The following is a 15,417-nucleotide window of genomic DNA, read 5'->3' as shown; positions in this document are numbered from 1 at the left end:
AGACGTGCAGCGAATGAACACATCCCTGATCAAGTCATTCTACACTTCACTGCCTTCCAGGATGAGCGCTGTCATCGCTGCCGCTGGGGACATGACGAGATACTAACTGAAGTTCCGAGCGTGACGTGTCCAATTCCCCACCGGCGGGCAGGGTCTGTCTGGTGTAGCGAATGATTATCGAGAAAAATCACTTCCAGCTCATTGTCTGAACCTAAAACGTTCATTTAATCGTGTCCGTTTGTTTCACGTGTTCGACTCCCATTGTTGAGTGCTTTGTTTTCCTTTCGAGTCAAACAAAGACTGAGCACGTTGCGCGCGCATCTTGGTGCGTTTTGTCGCTGCTCATTACGGTAGCACACACAGTGAAGAAATATACGTGCACACGCTCAGTATTCCGGCCCTTCGAAAGAACAAATGAACCATGTTGTCAAAAGAAGTTTGTGGAACTCCATTAGCGCCAATGAAGGATCAGAGTGTGGCGACGCACAACGTTTAGTAAAGAATATCAGCTCAGTTCCCGCAGTACCGATGAAATCGGTGCACTGCCCCTGACAGTACCACGCTTCCCGAAAATGCGGCCAGCGCGCGCCGCCGTAGCAGACGACGCAGATCACGACACCGCCCCTCAAGCGTGTGCGCCTGCTCGAGCTGCTGCCGCCGCACGACTCCATTGCTTGCCGCATCGCGATGCAATACGTTCCGAGTTTTCCCCTTAGTGTGAAACAAACTGCACACGCTATATTTGCCTTTAAGAAGATCGGTACGCTTGACGATTATTTTTATGGCTGCAATGCGGCGAAAGGGCAGCGTCTGCTTAACCATGTAAGGGACGCTGAGCAGGTAATTGGAAACGACATCGTATGTGCCGCCGGAAAAATCGTCAGCACATAGGATGCGGCACATACATACGGCACCTACGAGCTAAAGTCATTTTTGCAGTTTCTCACATTATGTTTGCTACAAATCCGTGTTGTCTCTGATGGCGACAACGGACTTCTATCGACACTGTGCGGAAATAAACAAGATATATCGCTGCATAGCACAAGTACGACATGCGCACACAACTTTAACTAGTACGTCCCCTACAATATGGAATAGAGGCAGCAATGTAGACAGCTTGGTCATTTTTTAACAGTACTCAAGAGACGGAAGTTGAAAGTATTATTAATCATTCCTGCTTCAGCAATGCCGGCGCGACCAAGACGCGGGTGTGTATCGTCCAGTAACCCGATCGATCGGTGCGATGGTGAAGCGGGAATGAACTCCGGTCATGTTCAATGCATCGTGCACATATTCAATTTCTCGGCACGCGTGAACTTCGGCCACTGCTAGCGCATACAACAGACGTGGTTTCCATTCTTAGACAGCGCACACACAAACGAAACACGAGAAAGAAGACAGGACAAGCACTCGTTGAACTTAAAGTTTTTGTATGAATAAAAGGATTATGTACCGAGTAATTATTAATTTCACGTGGGTTAGATATAGACACCGACATACACTCAGGAGTGATCAATAAACGATCTCGCTTCGTTTGCCAGATGTTTACTTCGCTCGGCGCACCGCAGTAATCCATGTCTGTCGTCTGCTTCTTTCGTACCATTTTCTTGTGAATCGGTATAATTTCACTGGTGGCATCAACCTTTTCATGTTTACATTGCTGTCGTGACAGTTAACAACACAATAATAATTTCCGGTCATCCGAAGAGGCGCCGTCGCAAACAAGAGACGTTTCGCGCGCAGCGCGAACTGAACGCGGGCGCGACCGCGAAGGGAAGCGGCGACGGAAACCTACACCCGTTGGAGATGAAATCGCTCCGCCAGGGGAGAAACGAGCGCTGGCGTCTAGGCACAATATCTGCGAACAATTAGAGGATGACTGGACTGATAAATGAAATATTTATTGAAATCACAAGCCATTGCAAACAATATCAGTGTGCATACGGCAGATACAAAATAATATTGCAGGGCACCATAAGCTAACTTAATCATGCTGTGTATCCAGCGCACCACTAAAGAAACCTTTATGAATGAATAAACTACATGGTCTTTCAATAAAGTTATCTTTTGGCTGCGCAGAAACAAATGCACTGGTGCATCATGATGCCACACTTGTAACCTGTACTCTGCTGGCATCTGTGCAAGACAAATAACACTGGTAATCTTTATTTACTTTAGGAATTATATTCACACACAAAATTTCCATGCAGAACTCACTCACAAAGCATTACAAAGAATGCACTCATTCTTTCTTTCTAGTGATTGGTGGCTGCATATTGACCAAGGCCGCACATACCGAGAACACTTTGTCCATGTGCGGCACCAAAGTTAAGGGCACTGTGTTGCGCAGGATCCTGTATACTTTCAGTCTGCGAATAACCCGCTCAACATGGATACGCACAGATGCAATTTTATACGTTTCATCCATGTCTTCTTGAGACAGTTGACCACCTCCAGAATTGAAGGGAGGCATCAAGATGACTCCGCCTTTGTCCTTAACATCTGTCCGGATGCGTGGAAACCCTTTATCACTCAAGATAACATCCCCTTCTTGTATAAGATTAAGAAAACCAGAGGCTTGGGTAATAAAGGAATCAGTGCACCGTCCACCATATACCCCTGACATGAAGGCTATCATTCCATTTGGAATTATACCGACAAGGACCTTCAAGGTATAACCTCCCTTGTAATTGGAATAGAGCATGTGCTGGCAGTCGGGACTCGAACTTCTGTACAGTCAATAATAAATGTGCAGTCTGGATAATTTTCTTTGAATGGCTGTGGCATGCACAGCTTGATGATAGCCCTTGGTGGCACAAATACCCACTCTTTCAAGGCTGTGCTAAGTATGTCGAGGTTTTTTTTAAATACACTTGATCCAGTTGATGCAGCCACTCCGAAAATCACAGACAAAGCATTGAAGCTTACCCCAAGCTTAAGCTTGGCTAAAAAAAGACAAAGCTTGTTCTCGCGGGTCATATCTGTGCTTCGGTAGCTAGGCTCTGGCAGAAAATTCAGCAAAAGACTAAAGACCTGTATGGTGACCCCACACATGTCTCGCAAAGCAGTCTCATTTTGCTTAAGTGTCTCAAACCCAAAGAATTCACATTTCCTCTTCCAGCTTCCATCAGTCCCAGTGACCTACAAGAACAGCAGAAAACATTTGAAATACGGCCTTAATAAGCAAGTTTTTTACAAGCTTGTGACTATTTTAGGAACAATGTAGCCTCTCCCAACTCTACACAGAGTGATATAGCTATTCTGAAACAGAATACACCCAGAAAGTAAGAAATGTCTCCAATAACTGGTAGCTAATCTCTGTATTGCCTCATGTTATGTAAATATTACCAGTCATGCTATCATACCCAACTTAGTAAACTGTTTACATTAAATTTCTTGTAAATATACATGAACTTTACATTTACAGTATTGCAAGCAAGTCTAGACTTACAAAGCATGGAGCCCTCACTTCTTAATTATTTATACGTACTGCCGTCTTTTAAATGGCATACCAAGCAAATGGACAGTAAAAATCAAGCGCCGGATTACGTACATAAAGAAAATAAAAATGGTACTACAGAGAAAGCCACAGTTAGTGACAAAATTGCAGCGGCAAGCATGTCTTGAAAAAAACGTTGTGCTAATTAATTTAGTTCTCTCCACCCTTTGCTGCTAACTGCCTATCTTTATTGGGGAAAAGAGAAGTGGAGAAATATCCTTCTGGGAGAGAAGCAGAAATCAGTATTCTGTTGTGTAACTCCTCTTCTGTCCCTCTTCCCCAAATGGATGCTTGTACCCGTGGGCTTTGTCACAAGTTAGCTTACAGGCTGTACTTCACATGTATTTGCCGCTGCTCTCTTGTCTTTTCACGATTGGCACAAATACGATTAGGTTGCTCTTTAGCAAACAATTCATGCAGTAAGCTACACTGTGCACTCTCAGGCCATTTTTAATAAATGTGCAGTTGCAATAATAATTTCACGAAAATAAAGTTGCTTATAAGTGGCCACTGTCCATGGGCTTAGGAGATCGCATATAAAGGACCACAACATTGATAAGTGCGGCAGGCCCATGCATTAGTGTTGGTGCATCAATAATGATGTGTCATGTGATGAAATATGTATATGTACAACTGTGCTTCAATAAAGTCACTAGTGGTGCCTGCATGACAAGGGAGAGAACTTTATAGTAGTGGTGACAAACGATGCCTATCACCACATTTTGTACAAATACAAGCAAGTTAATGCAATGCGTGGTGTTAGTTAGTTAATTAGTTAATGCGTGGTGATGTGACATACCATATGAAGGCATTACAGTATGTGCTGCATTAGCTGTGAAGTCAGATAATATGCACCAAAATGGCAGCTTTTACCCATTATGACAGTTATTTAAATATTTTTGTTATGAGGAATACATGCTTCAATGCGTTCTTCTGAGGTATGCCTATGAATTACTGCTACAGCCATTTTGGTGAAAGCCAAGACAACAGTAAGTATAAGATGAATCCAGCAAATGTGTAGTGATAACTGTACCTTGTCACATTGTTCAATGTGAGAAACTTGAGTTGATGCCTCAGAACCATTTGTCGCTGACAGGAGGATAACCAGGTTTCCTCGAGATTCTAGTTCTGTTTGGCATGCCTGCAGTGTTTGCAAAAATAAGGCAGGCTGTGAAGTATTTAACACAGTGATCAATGTAGACAGCCTCACTGATATTACAGGTAAACACAAAAACAAGGTCGATATATCAAAAGCACATGCTTACAGCATCGGCCTGTGTAACTGGTTGAGCCTGTTGTGTTTCATAGGGTCCTGCCGAAGGCTGAGGGTCATCACTGATAGGCGTGAGAGACATCTCTGGTGATTCCGCATCACTTGCAAGTGTGTCATAGACGTCCAGGCAAGCAGAGGAATCTTGATCTTGCATTGGTGGGCAAACTTGAGGAGTACTTTGAGGCACAGCCTGCTCCACAGCATTTTGCACTCATCTGGCTGCCCTTACAGACCGCCGTTTCCACCTAAGGAAAATAAGAGAGTGTGGCACCAGCTAGATCAAGCTGTTCATTGCAAGGTTGATATGTGTTCTGTTCTTTTAATAAATGTATGGTAATCAACTTTTAGCATATCTAGTACCACAGAGTTCACCACAGTCAGACGGTCAGAGGGGAGTAGCCAGGAGAGGGATGTGGGGGAGCAAACTGGGTATTTTATCCTTGAGGAAAATTCCTGGCTAACTACTGCACGGCCCAGATAATTTGGGCTTTGTTTTTGTTGTGCACCAAGGCAAAAATTGCACCAAGGCAAAAATTGGGTTATGCCATCTTCTAGTATGAAAAAGTAGTAGCGTGGACTGTCTTGATACTGTTTGAGCGACCACACTAGCAGAAATCCGGCGACTATGCGAGCATAAGTTAGTCCTTCACAGTTTCCTTTCTATTTTTAGCCTTGTTTAACTATCAAGGACGCGCGCGGAACAAATTCTCGCAAAGCACGGAATCGAGAATCATTTGTCTAAGCAAGACGCTTTAAAACGCGCACTGCATTTTGCACTCCACTGGCCATCATACCTCTGCGCCACTTCTGGGTCAGGTGTCCGTTTTTTGCACGCCGCCGGAAAAATGGTCGGCACATACGACGGGTGTTGGCTGCAGTTATTTTTGCAGTTGCCCACAAAATGTCTGCTACAAATCCTTGTGCTCTCTTTTGGCGACCACGGAACCACGGACTTCCATCGGCACTGTGCGGAAATACACAAAATGTTTCACTGCACAGATAAAACATGACATGCGTACACAACTTTAACTAGCACGTCCCCCACAACGTAGAAAATTGGAAGCAGCGTAAAAAGCTTGGTAATCTTTATAATAGTGGTCAAGAGACCGAAGTTTAAAGCATTTGTAATTCTGCTTCACCAATGCCGGCGTGACTAAGACGCGCGCGTCTTGGTCACGCCGGCATTGTACAGTAACTCGATCGATGAGTACAGTGGTTATGCAGGAATCAGCTGCGGTCATGTTCAATGCATCGTGCACACATTAAATTTCTCGGCATGCGTGAACTCTGACCACCGCTAGCGCATGCAACAAAAGTTGTTTACTTACTTTGTTCGGCGCACTGCGGTAATCCACATCTGTCGTCTGCCTTTCTCGTACCATTTAGTGGGGAATCGGTAGAATTCCACTGGCGGCTGCAGCCCCTTCGTGTTCACGTTGCTGTTATGGCAGTTCACAACACAACAGTAATTACTAGTCTTCCGGCGAGGCGCCATCGCTAACAAAAGCCTTCTCGCGTGCAGCGCGCGCTCAGCCTGGCCTCCTCTGGCTCAGCGCGAGCGAAGGGAACCGGCGGAAGCACACACCCGGGGGAGGGGAAACCATGCCGCCAGGGGAGAAACGAGCGCTGGCGTCTCGGGCGAAACTTGGCGTGCGCTCGTCTATAACTGGCGATTGTGTCGACGCTAGGAAACGAGTTCGGAAAACGCGCACAAGAAGACAGGCCGGCTGTACTAGAAATATATTGCAACAGAACTGCTTGTTGGCCTAGTTGGTGCTTGCTAAAAGATATGTTTTTCACCGCAATTGAACACTCACAAAAGAAAGACACATAAAGACACGATAGGCGGCACTTCCAACTGATTTATTTTGGGCTGTGACCCAAAGAAACAAACAATCCATAGGCAATGCATTTTCTGTGGATGTTGGGGATCTGTTTTATTCAATTCCACATGATGCACTTTTTGTTGCCGTAAAGATGTGCATAGAAGAAAGTGGCATCATAGCATTTCAAAATGCAGCTGGTGTTACGCTTGAGGACTTTTTAACATTATTGGAAGCCTATCTTAATAGTACCTTGATTTCCTTTGACAAACAGCTTTTCTTGCAAAAACGCCGCATTTGCATTGGTTTGTTCTTTGCACCGCTGCTGTGCAACATATTCTCATCTAGTGTTGACCGCCTGCTCGAAGATGCTTTTAAACGGGACAGCACTTTAAACATTTTAAAAGCTTTTAGATACATGGACGACTTTTTAATCCTTTTTAACAGACAAGGCTCTTTGAAGCGCTGCGATGATATTTTAAAAATTTTTAGGGACAATGGTAGAGGGCTTTCATTTACGCATGAAGTGCCACAGCGTAACACCCTGCAATTTTTAGATTTAAGATTAACCTTTCATGATGGACAAGCCTGTTGGCAATATTTCCCACGTGCCAAGGAAGGGTTGCTACTGTATAATTCATGCCATTCCAAAATTGTGAAGCGTGGAATTGCTGTGCTCTGCCTGGAGTCTGCCCTCGAAAAATCGTGTAAACACACGGTGCAGGCCTCGTTCAATAATCAGATTAAGCGACTGAAAGAAGCATGGTTCGCTGACTCGTTGGTTACCTCAGTCACCGAAAGCCTTTTACGGAAAGTTAAAGGTACCAGCACCACAAGGGAGGAAGAAAGAGGCAGAACCGTAAGACCTGCAGTGATTCCTTATGTTCACAAGGTTTCCCATAACCTCGAGAAGGTGGCAGGCCGGTATGATGTACCCATTGCCGTTTCTGCCCCCGTCAAACTGGGTCGACTCTGTTCGAAAGACCGATTCGCAAGGCTGTGGCAAGAAGCATAGCACGTCCTACGGGAGATCTGCTACAGGCGTGGTGTACGAAATTCCCCTTGAGTGCGGCACTTCCTATATAGGACAGACTGGACGCTGCATAAATGAACGAGCCAGGGAACACGAACTAAATCTAATGAAAGATGGCGTGGCACATTTGCCTGCGCACTGCAAGGCCTGCATGTGCAAACCACGGTTTTCTGAGATTAGGATTCTTGGCACAAGTAGATTTCAAACCGCACGTGAGCTGATGGAAGTCTACTATATAAAAAAGAAAGGAACAAATTGCATTAGTGATACATCTATCGTGCTCTATAAATCAGAAACTAGATTGTTTGACCGCTGGGTAGCGTAGATCAGTGAACAGCCAGCGCATGCGTGTATGTATATATATACTCTTGGGTCACAGCCCAAAATAAATCAGTTGGAAGTGCCGCCTGTGTTGTCTTTATGTGTCTTTCTTTTGTGAGTGTTCAATTGCGGCAAAAAACATGTCTTTTAGCAAGCACTAACCAGGCCAACAAGCAGTTCTGTGGCAAGTTTTAGTAGCCAATCGCTCCATTATGCTGTCTGTGTTTGCAGTCTGACTTTCCTGGTGTACCAGTTTTGCCACTGCCGTACGTCTGTTCGATTTAGTGCCTTTTTCGTTGAGCCTGCCTGGGCAGACTCCAATTGCCTCCAGGTTTTATCCTTCCGCCTACCCATTTACACACCTCATCCCATTTTTGTTTCTGCAAATATCGTGCGTGTTCCTCTATATTCTTATTGAGCTGAGCAATTCGTTTCGTAAGTCTCCTGTTCAAGCGTTGTGATTTCCATCTTTGTAAAATCGATTGCTTGGCTTTGATCAAATGCGCCGATCTACTATCAATTTCTTCGACCTCTTCATCTGTCTCTATAGCCTTAGTTGCTGCATTTAAGTCGTCCCTAAGCTGAGCCACCCACTCTTGTAGTCTGATGCGCCCCTTTCTATCTGTGTCTGCGCTGTCTTTTCTGATTTTTCTAAAGTGATCCCAGTCTATGTAAGTGAAATGCTTTACCTCCACCGCCATCGTTTCCACCATTATGTGTAGTATATAATGATCGCTTCCTAGGTCGGTATCAGAGTTGATCCAGTCTGCCCTGGGTAAGTTATAAGTGAAGGATAAGTCTGGGGTAGTGTCCCTACACGTGGAACTGCCACACCTGGTAGGAAAGGCTGGGTCCGTGATAAGAGAAAGGCCTAAATCCGTGGCGAGATGCCAGATTCCTTCCCCTTTCTTACTACTCCAGCAGTAACCCCAAGATTGGTGTGGGGCATTGAAGTCCCCTCCTGTTATTAGTGGCGCAGTTTGGCTACCCTCATGGCCTTATTAAAAATTGTTCTGAAGCTCTGTCTCATCTCTCTGGGACTGCTATATATGTTGAGGCAGAACAAGCTTTGCGCTTTACCTCTGTGCCTTTTTAGGACCATTTCTATCAATATGTCTTCAATTTTACTCGCCCCTAATTTTATATCGTACTCTATGTAGGGAATTTTCTTGTCAATTAGGGTGGCAATTCCTCTGCCTGGTTCTTTGCCTCTGCAGAGCGAGTTGAAGCCGAACAGCCCGATCTCCTCCGCTAGAGTTTCTTGCAGCATTATTTTATTTCGGCCTATTTTCAACCGTTTTGATTATCTGTGCCAGTGACGCTCTTTTTTGCTGAAATCCTCTGCAGTTCCACTGCCACACACTAAGTCTATTTCTGTTATCCAATATTATTGTCGTTGCCGCCTGACTTGCTACCCCCTCTCACTGTTCGCTTGACTGTACCACCTACCGCTCCTGGGGGTGTTCTAGCGCTTTCGGCTTGCGAGGGCATATATTCTTCATCCTCTCCTTGGGCCTCTAGCTTTTTCAACTTTTTTCTCGGCTATTAACTTCCACTTCCATGTTTTGTCCACTTTAAGGTTAACGCTGGCTACCGTGTCCTTTAGGTCCCCAATTGCATTCCTAATCACCTCCAGAACCGAGCACATCGAGTCGGCCTCCGGAACTACAGCTCTCTTTTTGGGCGCTGGTGTGTCTTCTTTTCCTGGCTGTTACTTCTACACACCGGCTTGGCTATTGCCACACCACCGCTTTCTGTCCTCAACCCTTTTTTCATTTCCGGCATCTGCTGCTTAAGTTCTTCATTTGCTTTCTTTAGTGACATAACCTCTCTGATCAGCTGTTCTACTCTGACATCATTGCTTTGTTCCTGCGAGGCTAGCGCACTTGTGACTTTCACAGTACCTTTGACTTTCTCGGCCCAGGTGGCTCCTGGCTCCTTTTCTTGTTTGTCTTCAGCTCCTGCTCCTCGAAGCGCACCTGCGCCTCCCGCGACCTGGAACGGTTTCTTCCCCTCGATGTTGAGCGCTGTCTTGATCTTGATGTGCTTCTCCAGAGTGAGCGCCTTCCGGCGCCTGGAGGGGTTTCCTTTGTCGGTTGGGCAGATTCCATCTCGGTCTCCACTTTGGAGCGTTGTCTTCTTCTTACTCTTACTACATATGGTATTTGGTACCACTGCGTGCAAGCCCTGTCACCTGTGGGGTGATCTACACCGCATAACTTGCATTTGGGAGAGCAGATATGAGCCTCCCCTGGGTCTTGCATACCACATCCCCTGCACTGCACAACATCATGTGTTGGACAAACGTCTGATCTGTGTCCGATTCTTCCACATGCGTAACATACGTCAAATTGCTTTCTGTACAGATAGCACCTCACGAGGGTTGACCTATATTTGATGAAGTTGGGCACAATAACCGAGCCCGTAGCTTTGATACGTTGTGCAGCCAACGCCGTTGGGTTGTATTCATGCACAATGTTTTTCGTGATCACACTCTGATTGTCATTGAGGGTCACTCTTCTAATAACCCCCTTGCACGTAGAGTGGGGGGGGGAGGGGCTGTTTCATAAGCGCTCACTTCATATTCTGCCTCCATGATCGTAATGGACCTGATTCTCACATATCTTTCAGCATGACAGGAGTCCGGTGTACTAACCACCACGATATTCTGTGTGAAGTTGGGGCAGACGATGTCTTCCTTCGCTTGGTCTGCTACAAGTCCGGCTGGCTCGGCGATCGCTTCTCCAATAGCTGTGCTGACCTTGTTCAGGTTGAGGCCTCTCCGAGGCCTAACGATGATTTTCTTGTGCTCCTCCAGCAGTTGCGGCATTCTTGACGCCTTCACAATCCGGCGCTTGAGCTTGTCAGCCCCGGCAGCACCTTTGTTGGCGATCTCCTCTACTTTTGATGCTTGGATCAAATTGGCGGCTCCACCAGCTCCCCAGGTCTTTTTTTGCAGATCGCGATCTTCGGTTGGTGGCCACCTGCCAACCCATTCTTTCCTCGCCGTCTTCCGTCTCCGAGGAGAGTTCGTCGTCCATGCGTATATCGGCCATGCCGGCTTGGCGGGCTCGCTAGACCTACATGGCGTTAGGCCCAGCGTGGCGCCCACGTGGGATGGACAGAAAAGAGGCTATAGAAGTCCAAACAATGCTGGTCCACCTTGTCCAAATGTATCCACCGATTCGGGTTAACGTCACGAATCCGATGATGAGCTTCAATGCGTGGTCCTGCCAAACGTGCCTGCAGAATCATTCAAAAAGACGGAACCGATGCAGGGCACGTCCGCTTTCTTCGCTGTGTGTTGGATGTTAAATTTTTAATACCTTTCTTCACAATCTGCCTCCACCTCATCCATTTTGGCATCCTCAAACCAGTCACTTCTCCATCCTGACTTCTCAGTGACTATTAAAATTATTTAGGTTCCATACAGTACTGCTAGTCATGTATTGTCTTATAAGTATGTTAGACAGTGAAAATCTTCAACTTGACTGGAACCTGTATAACATAAATATCATAATGCATCTTTTCAGTTTTTCCAAACTTTCTCAATTCTGCTGATTCTGTGGGCTATCCAATTTTTCCATGTTGGCGTTTTCAGCTATCATTGAACCAAGGTATCCGTCTTCTCTATGGTTCACCCTCAAGGCTTCTCTTTCATCTACTCTGAGAAATTGGCATGTGGCGACCAGATGTGGGCAGCCTTCTGCTAGCTGTCAATCTTTGTGCTAGATGTCAATCAGCATGAGCAAAGCAGCGAGAATGGGTAATTATGAAATTAAGGCAGAGGTTCGAGCATTAAGGGAAGTCATACTTATGAGGTGAGTACATGTGAAGAAAAGTATTCAGGAATGTTGGGAATTTGCAGTTTCCTGTTTATTGGTCTATTAAGCTCTCCCTAGCTATTTCAGTTATTTCATCATGTGTTGCAAATTTTAGTTGAATATGTTTTTCTTAAGTGCTGCCCCACTTACTACTAGAAGTTTGAGAACCTATATTTCTTATTCACTTGGTTCATTCATAGCTACAAGCAGCAGTCTTCTCACTCTACATCAGCTATTGAATGCAATGCCCAGATATGTTCTCAGTCTACTTCAGTGGGAGTCTTTAACACAGTGAATGATCATGAATCATGTGTGTGCTTAGAAAGTGCCTTCTTGTTATGCAGCTGTAAGATAAGGTAAGGGATGCTTTGGAAAGCATGTTACGTGGCTTACATGAGAATTATATTGTGCCAGAAAGCACACAAATATTTGTGTTTATTTCTGGTGTTCTTCCTTAACTACTTTCTTGATTCAGCGCATATATATGAAGCAAGAGATCCTGGCTTGTTCTTTCTTTACATTAGCAAATTACATTATTACATATAATAGCACACTTTACATAATTGAGCACACTAAAAGTAACTTGGCGAGCAAAACATGTACTTGTCTTTTTGAATATCCCAGCTTAATGTTTTAGTGTGTGCAGTTTGGACGTGATTCTTGAGAAGCACTACATCTGCTACAAGTATATGAAGTATAATTACTTGTGTTTAAAAATATTCCTAATGTTCCTTGATGGCGGTCTTTTTTTACTAAACGATACAAGCATGGTGCTTAATTCCAAGATAAATATGCCTGGTGTAACTGTATGCATCGGTGTTTGACTATTCGATACCTACTATTCCTATTAGAAAAATGTGATATTTGCCAACCTCCAATTATTTGCATTCAAGTAGTGAAGCGTTTCATGGCAGCCTGTCTGATTTGGTCAAAAGAGGCACGGTAAGTAGTTTAAAATTTGATGCCCACCATAAAAATGAAAAATAAGAGCTGGTTCAACTGGAGCTTTGTTCACAATCGTTGTGAACAAGGCTTTCATGTGGGAGCCGAAACATCTACTTTTTATGCCCGGTCTTCATTTGCTTATTATTATTTGAATTCATCTAGCCCTAAAGAGGTGGCAGTATGTTTGGAGTATTACTCTGCATTTTGTTTCCATTGCTGAGTTCGTTTTAATAAGTAACTTCATGCACCACACAAGTACAACTCAAACATTTTCCTTTCAAGGACGTCACAACTAGTGGAAGGTATTCTGCACTAACATAATTATTTTGAGATTTCCAGTAAATATGTAGTGGTCATAAAAAGTATCTAAATAATTTTGGCCTAAGCGGTTATACATTGACCATATAGGCTTCATCAACTTGACGTAGTAGTTCTGCGGAAACCCGGAAGGTGGAGAGAAGTAATGAATAAAGGGAAAATCAGACATCCACCCATTCATAGCAATTGCTACAAAGGAAACCCATACGGGTTCCTTCGACATCACTTGGTCTCAGCAAACTTGTGAGCTGACAAGTTTGAGCATGCAGTCACTTCCCTCCATATTTGCTTCGATGAAGGCTTGCCCTTTGGTGCTACTCTAGATTCACCCCCGTTTCCTGTGATTACCACTACGGGCTTCAAGGCACACACCCTCAGGAAAACTTTTCATGCACAAACCTAGTTCTTTCACACTTTTACTAAGACAGGTATTGAAAGCAAGAATGGCATAGCAGGCATGTTGGTTACAGAAGTACTCTATTAAATAGCTTTGTAAGTATTCATCTAGTGGAGATGTCCATATCCTTTTATGCTGAAGTGCAAATTAGCTGGGGGAGCATGTCTCGTTCTCATGCATACCCCAGCCCAGCCAATCAGAACTTCAGCAGTGGATGAAATGGATATTTCCACTAGGTGGGCACGGAATACATCCCCTGTGCTGTGTCTTATCTTTCCACCCTTCTCCGTGTATTTTACTCCGTAAACTACTGGTTCAGCATGTTGGTCACCTTAATCAATCTTCCAATAGCTCAGCACCTAAAAAGTATACAATACAAATAAGGCACTGTAAACCCAAGCAGTTAGGCTGGCGATTGCTGCTGTTATACACCATACAGGCTGAAGCAATGGCTTCACCGTAGCTTTCCAAGTTAACATTACTGAACTTTGAATTTAGAGAAGGCAGAGTATAAAAACAGACTAGCATTTTTCCTATGTGCTTCACCCCTCTGCTTTTCTGTGTTACTAAAATCAATATATTCAACCTAAATGAAGTGAAAAGAAAAGAAAATTATGACACCAATTTCATTTCACTGTCTTTTTAAAGGTATAGCAAGATTTTTAAATTGAATTACGAGTTGTTACTTATGTTTCAACCTTAATGTTCATTTCTCATGATCCAAGTAGGGCTACAACTGTTCCCTCATCCACAGCTATCAAGGTCACATGGCAACTTGGGAAGCTCTCTTAACTGAGTAAATGCTACGCATGGCATAATTTCTTAATATATTTTCATGGCTGCCTTGAACGTCTATAATTTCTCATTAAAGCCAGCATCTCTCTTGAGACCACCTTTAAAGAGCTTGTGGTAATGTATGCCTAACAAGAAAGATGGGTACTTTGTAGCGCTAGTATGCTCTAAGTATATCGTTTTATGCAAAAATTGCTGACATGCATGTCTGACAAATACCGCATCATGTTTGCTATTTTGCCTTCTGTTTCAATTTCACTGCATCTATACATTTTTCCAGTGCAGAGTAGAGTTCAAGGCTTTTCTTTAAAATGCTCATGAGCACTTATCATGATCAGTTCCCTATGTAAGTGGTTTTGCCGAAGAGAATACAGGAATACAAGCATAATTAGACAACGAGGAATGTGGGTAGGAACACCTTATTTTCAGAACACATTTTTTAATTAACTGCTGCTATACTGCTAAAATCTGCGCATTTAATAAAAGTACACCACTCTACTTCATCAATCTATGCTAAGTGCAAGTATCCTGTACCAGGAAGTCAAACCAAGGCATGGGATGTTCAGTCTGTGAAAATAAAAACGAGTTTGAAACATTAATGTGCAAAAACTAAAGCGCACTCATGAAAATAAACACAGCGCAGGAACAAATTCAATTAATCAGAATTACCTTTGAGAACAAACATATAGTTTATATGGCACAGTGAAGCAACCTTATTCCTCCGGCTTTCTTTTGTGCGCGAGAAAATATGAAAGTGCATGTGTTCTCCCCATTTTGTGTATCTGTTACCTTTTCACACAAAACAAAGATGTCTCATTGTGCCCAACTGTCTCCGCATATCCATTTCTCTGCTCTCCTACCGCGATACCTACAGTTAAAGGCGGTAGTAATGCTTAGCTTGAATGAACATACACCAGCTAGATGCACACGGCATTGTAAGCTACATGGCATTGTAAGTTAGATTCATGCATAGCACATTCATGGGCTATAAACATTTGATCGTGACTGTAGCCGAGATAATTAAAAAGAAGGTATGTAAATAGGAATGTTCCCTAAGAAGCTATGCAGAAGTGCTCTCCCATTTAGACAGAAGCCGAGCGCAACTGCACTGAACAAGAAGACAACTTATAGACCGTTTCATCGGGCGAGGAGGATAGGGCGCGCGGAGAGCCTTTCCTCCTCTCTGGCTTGG

General features: G+C 44.1%; 1 pseudogene; it reads right to left on the bottom strand.

The window, feature by feature from the left end:
- Positions 1-2,168: 2,168 nt before the first annotated feature.
- Positions 2,169-6,281, bottom strand: LOC139047137 (uncharacterized; annotated as a pseudogene).
- Between the last annotated feature and the right edge of the window lie 9,136 nt (positions 6,282-15,417).

Source organism: Dermacentor albipictus, chromosome 6 (assembly GCF_038994185.2).
Source record: "Dermacentor albipictus isolate Rhodes 1998 colony chromosome 6, USDA_Dalb.pri_finalv2, whole genome shotgun sequence".
NCBI classification, from domain to species: domain Eukaryota; kingdom Metazoa; phylum Arthropoda; class Arachnida; order Ixodida; family Ixodidae; genus Dermacentor; species Dermacentor albipictus.
This window is presented reverse-complemented; position numbering and strand designations above follow the sequence as displayed.